This window comes from Silene latifolia, chromosome Y (assembly GCF_048544455.1).
Source record: "Silene latifolia isolate original U9 population chromosome Y, ASM4854445v1, whole genome shotgun sequence".
Lineage (NCBI taxonomy): Eukaryota > Viridiplantae > Streptophyta > Magnoliopsida > Caryophyllales > Caryophyllaceae > Silene > Silene latifolia.
Genome location: NC_133538.1, coordinates 353,104,784 through 353,114,244, shown reverse-complemented (window position 1 = coordinate 353,114,244; position 9,461 = coordinate 353,104,784). Strand labels below are relative to the sequence as shown.

General features: G+C 34.1%; 1 long non-coding RNA gene across 1 annotated transcript; it reads left to right on the top strand.

Moving 5' to 3' along the window:
• The first annotated feature begins 4,135 nt into the window (after window positions 1-4,135).
• On the top strand, window positions 4,136-9,195 carry LOC141633736 (uncharacterized). The gene is made up of 2 exons (XR_012538513.1): window positions 4,136-4,441; window positions 8,993-9,195. It is a non-coding gene; the product is annotated as an uncharacterized LOC141633736 (long non-coding RNA).
• Window positions 9,196-9,461: the final 266 nt, after the last annotated feature.

Below are 9,461 nucleotides of genomic sequence, written 5' to 3'. Positions count from 1 at the left end.
TCACCTTCTCCTCTCCTCTACATTCTATACTCTTCTAAACTTATCAGAGAGTTTTTCATTTTCAGAGATACTTTATGTAAATTCTAGAAAGGTCATGTAATACACATAAGGAGGTTATCAAGTAATAAATCAAAGAAATAAACTTGATGAGTGCCCATATTAGCAATAACAACTTACAAACAAGGAGTATCATTGGTATTTTTTTATACAAGAAAAAGGTTAAAAAAAAGCATCCGTGATTGTTCAACAACCGAAATAGTGGATATGGAGGAACATCTACTAGAACAACAATCAGTGGGAGAAGGTGACCTAGGACGATGACGAGATTACGAGAATGATATGGGTCGACGTCGTATATGGAGATGAATGGAGATGGGTAAGAAAGGGGGAATGAGTCCCTGAGTAGTTGTCCAGATACTATGAGACTATGAGTTATATGCACAACTTGATTTAGAGTACAATTAATTATGATGAAGTTTTGTTCATGTATAGCCAGAGTAGGATCTGATAATTTATAAATACCATAATTGGGTTAACATATTAATATGTTTAAGTCATGTAAATGATTTTGATATTATATTGATATAATTATTCTTTAATTATTTAAAATAAAAGCCTTTCACACATTTAAATTAAAATTTTGAAGCACGTTATAAACGGGAGGAGATTATAACTGTTTCGGAACAATACGATAATTTAGCATCTACTTCATTAAGTTAGAAGCATCAAATTAAAATTGGAAAAAAAAAATTGTTAACTAAAAAGTGGAAAGGAAGGAACCGAAGAAACAAGAGTATTATTAACTGTGTCACACTAACATGTTATGTAACTAATGATCATGACCGATAAAGCACATATTACGAGATATTAACAAATTTTCACTTTTTCTACACTCCTACCCTAGGTAGCACCAAAACGGACACGGACACGGGACACGTGACACGGCATCCCTTGATATTTAGGACACGGGACACGTTATTTAAATTTAATAAAATATATATTTTATAATTATAAACGTTTGATTTTATTTTTTTAAAAGTATTTGATATTAAATTTAAATAAGTGAAGCTAAAACTTGCCCTTGATTATAACTCGTTTTCATTTACCATCCAAACGAATCTTTTAATCAATCTCTTTTGACAGCTCACTTCACGCTTAAAGAAGATCATTCAGCCCAAATGATGTCCAAATGTCATGGACATGCGTCGGACACGGCCGAAATACCATGGACACGCGTCGGACACGTGCTCGAATAAATGTAGAAAGTTAGACACGGCTTTGTAGGTGTCCGACACGTTTCGACGTGTGTCCGAGGAGTGTCGGTGTCCGACACGGTGTCGGACACGGGACGGCTGATTAGGAGAAGTGTCCGTGCTACCTAGCTCCTACCGTCCTACTTCTTTGGTTATTTTATCAGAAATTCATTACTACTTTTTCTGCAACATTTACTTCAAATCTCTCATTCTTTCTTATCAACAACCATTTTATTCAAAATAAGATATTCTTTTAATCAATATTAATTTCGAAAGAGGTTAATTAATACTCCCTCCTATTCACTCATTTCTTCCCCTTTCATTTTGCACAAGAAATAAGAAAATGATTTTGTACCGCACAAAACACTCAACTTCACATACAATTGATTTTGGACTACACAAAACCTTCTAAAGAAGGAAAGGGGGAAGAAAACCCGACTACCATGAAAACGGAAAGAGGGAGGAAATGAGTGAATAAGATGGAGTATTTATAAAAATTAACTTTAGACACGCTTGAAACTCCTAGAGTATTATTTTCGCAAAAAAACATTAATGCAAGAGATTAGGAGGCATGGTTTTTATAAAAAGTAAGATTTATAAAATATTTCTACACTATGGATTAGTAGAATAATTAGTTTGTAAACACGATGTGATGTTACGAGTATTCACCCTATAAATTAATTTTAAAGTTTCAACAACAACATATAAAATAGGCAGTGTCAACCCAGCCTTAAATACACGTATTAATTATAGTTGAAATTAAATACAAACATAATAAATTTTGTATAAATCTCAACAAAATATTAATTATAGTTTAATAAAGTATTATAAAATTATATTAAATAATTATGATAATTTGATTCTAAATTTACTAAAAAGTTATTTTGTAAAAATTCTAAAATGTAAATAATTACGTTCATTGTGAAAAATGCTTTTAATTGAGTATAATTTTCGTTATATTATTAAAATATTTATTTTGATATGTAGAGATAATTAAAGTGAGTGTCTCACAATATTTTACATTTACGTAAAAAAACATTTTGAGAAAGTTATAAAACTTAGACTATTAAATCCATGAAGAAAAATATATTTGGAAGAGTCATTGTATATATTAAAAACACAACTTTAAAAAAACTACTAAGAGATAAGTTTTTATAGTCTGGGAATGAAAGAAATTATATTGGACAAATTTAATACATATGAGATTTTGATAAGTTTCAATAGTCTGATAACGAGTATGTGTACGAGTGTGGATGTACATAGTGATCCCGAGTGCAATTGAATAATCAAAACAAAAGTAATCATTATTAAGTAATATAGTATTATAAACGACATGAAAAAGTATAAAACACGTTACATTTTTCTTTAATATCTTTAATTAAATATGTATAAGTCAAATATAAAATATTGATTATGACTAACCAAATAATCCGTATTACTTTTAGTTAAATATTTTATATGTTATCTTTTAAATACTTTGAAGTTAAACATCAAAAAATAATATTTGAGAAAGTTCACCTATTATATTTACAGGTAATAAACTCTTAAACAACATTATATATAATTGTTTAAAAAAACAAAAGGTGCAAATTTCTCATAGATATGTTTGACACATAATATTAGATAAAATTATGTTCATATAATTTTGAATAAATATTAATTGATTTGAGACATAAAGTATAGTGACATGATATAATCTGAGAACTTACTGTTGATTGTTGTATTATTCGAATAAATTTTATTTTGATTAATATGATATTTCACCAGTCACAAATTTATTTATAAAACATTGATTATGCATAATTAATTATCACTTATTTTGTTTTAATTAAAACTCTTATGTATTTTATTTTAAAACATTGAAGTTAAACCTAAAAATATTAAATTTGAGAAAAAATTATTTACAAGAGAAAATATGAAGGCCATATATGAATTATATAATTTTTATTCAATTATAATCATAAAATATTAAAACAGGTCGCACAAAGCGCGGGATACTACCTAGTGTTAATATAATAGTAGACTTTTAATAGACCAAGGTATCGATCTCCACCTACACTCCTATATATATATATATATATATATACATATTTCATGAATCGTCAGCTACACAACTATTTGCTCAGTCATTATTATTTTGGCTTTATTATTTTTCTTTATTCTTCATTTTTATTATTTTGTTTTTAGTATATGTGATGTGATGGTTCTAATTGTAGTGTAATTTGATTTGCGATTGTATTTAGGATGATATTGACATCTTTTAATGTTAAGACGGATACCCCGGTTTTAAAGGAGACTAATAAGAGTTTAAGCATTATATTATTGTAGAAGAGTTTTCTTTTACTCTATTTATTAGATTTATTAAACACTCCTAATACATTACTAATACATACTTCCTCTATTTCAGTGAATAGTTTACATTTTCTCTATTCCAATAAATAATTTACATTTGCTTTATTTTGTAAAGGGATATAAAGCAAGTGTGAACTATTAATTGAGATAGAGGGAGTAACTGATTACATAATAGATTGGATACTTGGATTCTTAAGGAATTTTCGATGCAACAACTACATAAGAATGATAAGATGTGCACAACAACTACATAAGATTCATTTGAGTAAGACGTGAAACCAAATTAAATATCACCATATGCGTCATTGTGTATATAAGACACTTATCATTTAACGACCACGATTTTCCTTCCCGGAAAGGCGTAAATGTTTGGTTACGCCAACTTTCTTCATATTGGTTCCACCTTATTTGTTTCTTATTAAGAGTTTGTACGAAATCCAAGTTATGTTTAGCATGAGGTGTATGAGTCAATATCAAAAATAACTTATCCTAGCATGAGGTGTATGAGTCAATATCAAAAATAACTTATCCATTACTACTCTCATCTACCCTTCATTTATGAATTATTCAATTATATAAATTACGGAATACATCACTACAAAAATGCTTATAATATGAGTTTGCTAATATAAATCTGAGAATATCACTAACGGTAACAATTTTTCATCATGCATGTACGGTTAAATTTAATAATTTCTAAATTATTTTTGTTTAAGAACTGAAAAAACTAGGTCAAATACTTGTGAGCATGATTGATGGATATACCCGGAGACGGTAGATGTTGGATGGTGTTGGCGACACAAGGGGTGGATGTTGGATGGTGTTCGCAATATAAGGTAAATTAAGTTTTAAAAAAGGCATATGATTATATGATGGCAAAATTATGAAAGATAAAAAAAAAGCATAATCTATGACCCACGTTAGCAATAATATACTATATCTTTAATTGTATTGTAATTTAGTCTGTGATTGTTGATTATTTTTGTAGATATTTAGTTTAGCTTACGATGGTATGATCTCTTAAGTTTAATTGTTAAGCCCTATTTAATGAAGCTGAACTGAGAAGAGATGAGCTGAAGAAAACTGAACTAAAATGAGTTGCAATTAAGCCCGAAAGAACATGGCTTTATTATTTGTCAATCTAATGAAATTATTCCAATTACCATTTAGTTTGAGGGAAGTTGTTAACTAATAGAATACTATACCAAATCATAGAGTAGGAAATAGATAGCAATTCTCTAAAATAAGAGTACAACATAATCTCTATCTTTTTTTTATTCAACTAAAAGCTTTATAATTATGATATTAATTATCTTTTAACTTATACACATAATTTATTCAACAAAAGCAATAGCCAATGAAATCGTTCCAAAGCAATAGCCAATGAATTTCGTACAAACTCCGATTTTAACTTAAATATGTATGCTGCACAAACATCATGAAAAATACAGATTAATTAGTATCTACATAAGACATGACCCGGGCAACCCCAGACATGAAATCTATCCATACATAATTGAAGAAAAAGAAAGAACGTTTATCACAAATTGACAATTAACTACTGCAAGAATTTGATCGACAATATAATAGGTTATATAATTTAAATTTGAACATAAGAGAATTCTAGCTGCGCAACAATACAATATTTATTTGAGTAGGATATAAGGTCTATTTGTATATTTAACCACCTTTTGTATTATGACCACAATAGATCTTCCTTTCCTCAATATTAGTTTGTTATTATATTGTTACTATATATTTAAGCAAAAATCATTTCTCTAATATTTAAACAGTGTCTATTTTACAAGAATATAATGTCATTACAATTTTGATCCGAATCATGTGTAAGAAATCTGCACCGATCATGATCATAAGTGTCGGCCGCTAAACATTATACAAAATGGTCTACCCAAATTGGAGAGTAACATTTCTCACACAAATTGACCAAAATATAGGTATATATTCATTATCTCGATCAAGATAAATATTCTGAAATTATTTCTTAATATTACTCGGCCAAGGGCCGGGCATGAAATATAGTATAGTATACTCCCTCTAATCCCCTATTTACTTCCCTTTGTTTTGAGGGCAAAAATTAAGAATGATAGCAAATTTACCTGTTTGCCCTCACATTACCCCCCACTCTCTCACCCATCACCAAACATCATGTCATCGGGCATCATCCCCAAAAGTCTAAAATACAATTCAAACAACCACCAATAAACCATTAATTCACCATCACCCGTCCCCAACCACCACTTAAACAGCCCAAATACTACCGCTAACAACACCAACGTAGCCGCATAATCCACAAATCTAGCCCATCGCCCCAGAATACGACAAAAGAAGACATCGTCTTTCTATGATGGCTTCGCCATCTAGGACAATGAAAAGCATACGAAATGCTCGCCTCTTTGTTGGATGTTTGTTTCCCAGAGGTGACGTTCAAGGGTGTTGGGGGAAAATAGAGTGGTTGTGTGTGTTGGCAGGGGAGTAGATGGTGGAATCGATGGCGAAAATTGATGGTATGGGTGTTATATTGTTATGGATGAGTATTGTCAGGGGAAGGGATATCGATGGTGGGAAATTTGATATTGGGATCCGTTTTCCGGTAGAGGGAGGGGTATATGTGGTTGTGATACTGTTGGTGGTGGGGCGTAAGAAGGGTAGTGGTGGCAGTGGGTGGCGGATGTGAGCTGTAGTTGTTGATGGACGTGAGTTATGTAAATGATAGTGTGTTTAGAACATGAGATTGGGACGGGGGTATAACAGTCCATTTAGAAATAACTAGTTGGTTGCACCACGCGCTTCGCGCGCGGTCCCCCGTGATATTTTGATCGCTGACGCTTCATATATATGTTAGTGTATCTTTATTTGGTTCGGTTGTGTGGACATGTTGAGTGTTGATCACAATGAAACTATTATTGTTATAGTATTATGATGGTTGAATCGATTGCAAAAAAAAAGTACAGCCCTTCATAAATAATTCGTATTTAACTTTGTTAAGAGCATGAATATTCGAATAAAACTACGTCTTTTACTTAGATGATTAATTGTCAAATGACACAATTACATGGATTACATAAGACATTAGTACTATGTTGTAGCTTGTGAAATAACATATCACTCCTCCTCTTCCCCCTCCTTCTCATACTAATCGTTCTTCTCTCCTTAGCACTTCTTACTTCCCCTCCTCCTCCTTTACCCCCCACCTTACTCACCCTCTACCTCGTCTTTCTCTTTCTCTCCCTCTTTTAGCTACAGTGCCCCTGCATCCTAAACCACCTCCTCATCTTCAACCTCGTCGTCTTCCTTCTTCCCTTTCCCCTTCCTTCTCATATACTTGTTATGTTTCCCTATCCTCCTCTTATGTATCCTTCATTTCTTCTCCTCCTCCATTTACTCTCATATTACTCTTCCTATTTTCCTAGTACTACTCCTCCATATCTCCTCCTTCCTTCCTCTTTCCCTTTCCTCTTATTGTTCGCATCCTTCAATTTTCGTCTTTGCCTCTTCTTTCACCTTACTCTCTTTCTCGACCGCCATCCCTCTCCCCTTGCTCCTCCTGTTTACCTTCCATTTCCACTCCTCCACTTGCTCTCATATTATTAATCTTCCAATTTTTCCCGTACTACTCCTCCATATATTCCCCTTTCTCCTCCCTCGCTCCCTCTCCCTTTCCCTTCCTCTCCCTTTCCCTTCCTCTTTTTATTTTCTCTTATCCTTCACATTCTTCATTTTCCTGTCTTTGCCTTATATTCTTTCCTCGTGTTCTCTTTGTCGACCTCTATCCCTCTCCCCTTACCCTCATTTGTATTCTCCTTCTTCCTCTTCTCCTCCTACTATTTGTCATACTCCCCTAAACACTTCCTCTTTCTCTTCCCCTGTTCTCTTCTTTTCCCCCTCTTCTTTCTCTTTAACGTTGCCGCCTTCTAATCCCCATCCTCCTCTCTCTTTTCATCCTCCATGTCTCCTTTTCTAGTCCTCCTCTTCCTGCATCCCCTTATGTCTAATCTCTCTATGCTTATTCGTAGAAAATGACATCCTGATTATGATTGCCTCTATTAATTGATACACGAATGAAAACGAAATTCAACATATTTAATAAATTCCATTTTTAAGTGGAGTTTTCTTATAGTTTTTAAAATTTCAAAAGCTGGGCTCGTGCCCACGGAGTCAGATTAGCCAAGCTGGGTTGGAAAAGGAGGTGTCGCCGGTGTTGCTGGTGCATGTGGTGAAGTGAAGCTTGTCGGTAAGGGTTGTAAAGTTGTGATCTTTCCATGTCGAAGAAGGTGTGTAATACTAAGGTTTTATGAGTTTCTGGGTACTCTATCGAGTGGGCCTTACTCTGTCGAGTAAGGGTGTTTTGATTTTAGAAACAATATTCTGTCTGTAGGGTACTCGATCGAGTAGCCTGGGTACTCGATCGAGTAAGTGGCACTCGATCGAGTACGTCAGTTACTCGATCGAGTAGCTCGGTTAACGGGTGATAATTCGACGGGTTTTGTTAATAACACGGATTAATTTATAAATCTTTCCATCACCTTCATAATACACTTTTACACACCTAATAACTTTAAAAAGGAGATTCAACCTACGTTCTTCGCATCATCCGTGTTATTTACAAATCCCGGAGCTTGAGAGGTCGGATTTCATCGTTCTTTGCATCCTTGTGATCCTTGCGTCGAGGGTAAGATCTACGTACCAATTTTATAGTAATTAGTTAAGTTTGTTTAAACCCTAATTTGGGGGATTGGGGGTTTTTGTTAGTTATTGTATTGTTAGTAATTATATGATTGTATGTTAGGAGGAGGATTCGTAGAAGAGAGATTTTGATATAGCTGTTGAGATCGTCTGCTTGTGTTCCATTCCATGTAGGGTTTCCCTACTCAGTATTAGTCACATAATGTGTTGGTTGTTGGTTGTGGTTGTTGTATAGTATCATACTCGTATTGTGACGGTTGTTGGAATTGATTACTGTTGATGATTGTGATTGATTGTATCTGTCTGTGTTCTTCGGGGTGCGTCCCTGGCTGAGTGGAGTCACTTGCGGGAGTGGCTTCACGCCCATTATTCGCCTTCTGTGGAACCCGCCACTGAAGAGATGTGCACATTAATGGATTTAGGTTTATCGCTCAATGGAGATGAGCGGGGCTTAGGTGGGAACGACTGCGGTCCCCCACTGGCGGTGTGGAGTAACCTGTTGCGATGGGTAGTCTGGCAGGGCTACACACTTTAGTGTGTAGTCAGTGATGAGGAGTTGATTTTGGAGTTTGGGTTATGTGACGATTGAGCTGTGTTGGTTTCTGTCTTTTTGTTATTATATATATTTGTGTGATTAGTACTGACCCCGTCTTTGTTTTGAAAAACTGTGGTGATCCATTCAGGGATGGTGAGCAGTTGTTTAGCAGGTATGAGTCGAGACATATGGGGTAGCTGGGATGTGTCACCACGAGATGATAGAGTCTTCCGCTGTAGTTTTGAGTAGTTGTTAGACATTTGGTTTTGAGAACATGTATACGTATTTTATTACTTTGGTTTTTGGATTGTAATCACCTAAACTTTATACTATTTAAGTATTGTTTCTTTATCGTCTTTTGATGATCATTGCCTCGGAAAACCGAGATGGTAACATTCTTATACCTGACTGGTCCTGGTAAGACACTTGGAGTATGGGGGTGTCACAAAGTGGTATCAAAGCAGCGATCCTGAAACCCGAAACCAATGAATCTAATGAACATAGGGAGTCAATTAAAATGAACCCGGGGTAAAGGTCGTAGGAGCTAATGCAAAGGCTTGGGAGACGTCCTAAAGTCGCGAACTCGCCCTGCAATTTTGAACCGGTCACATGGGGAT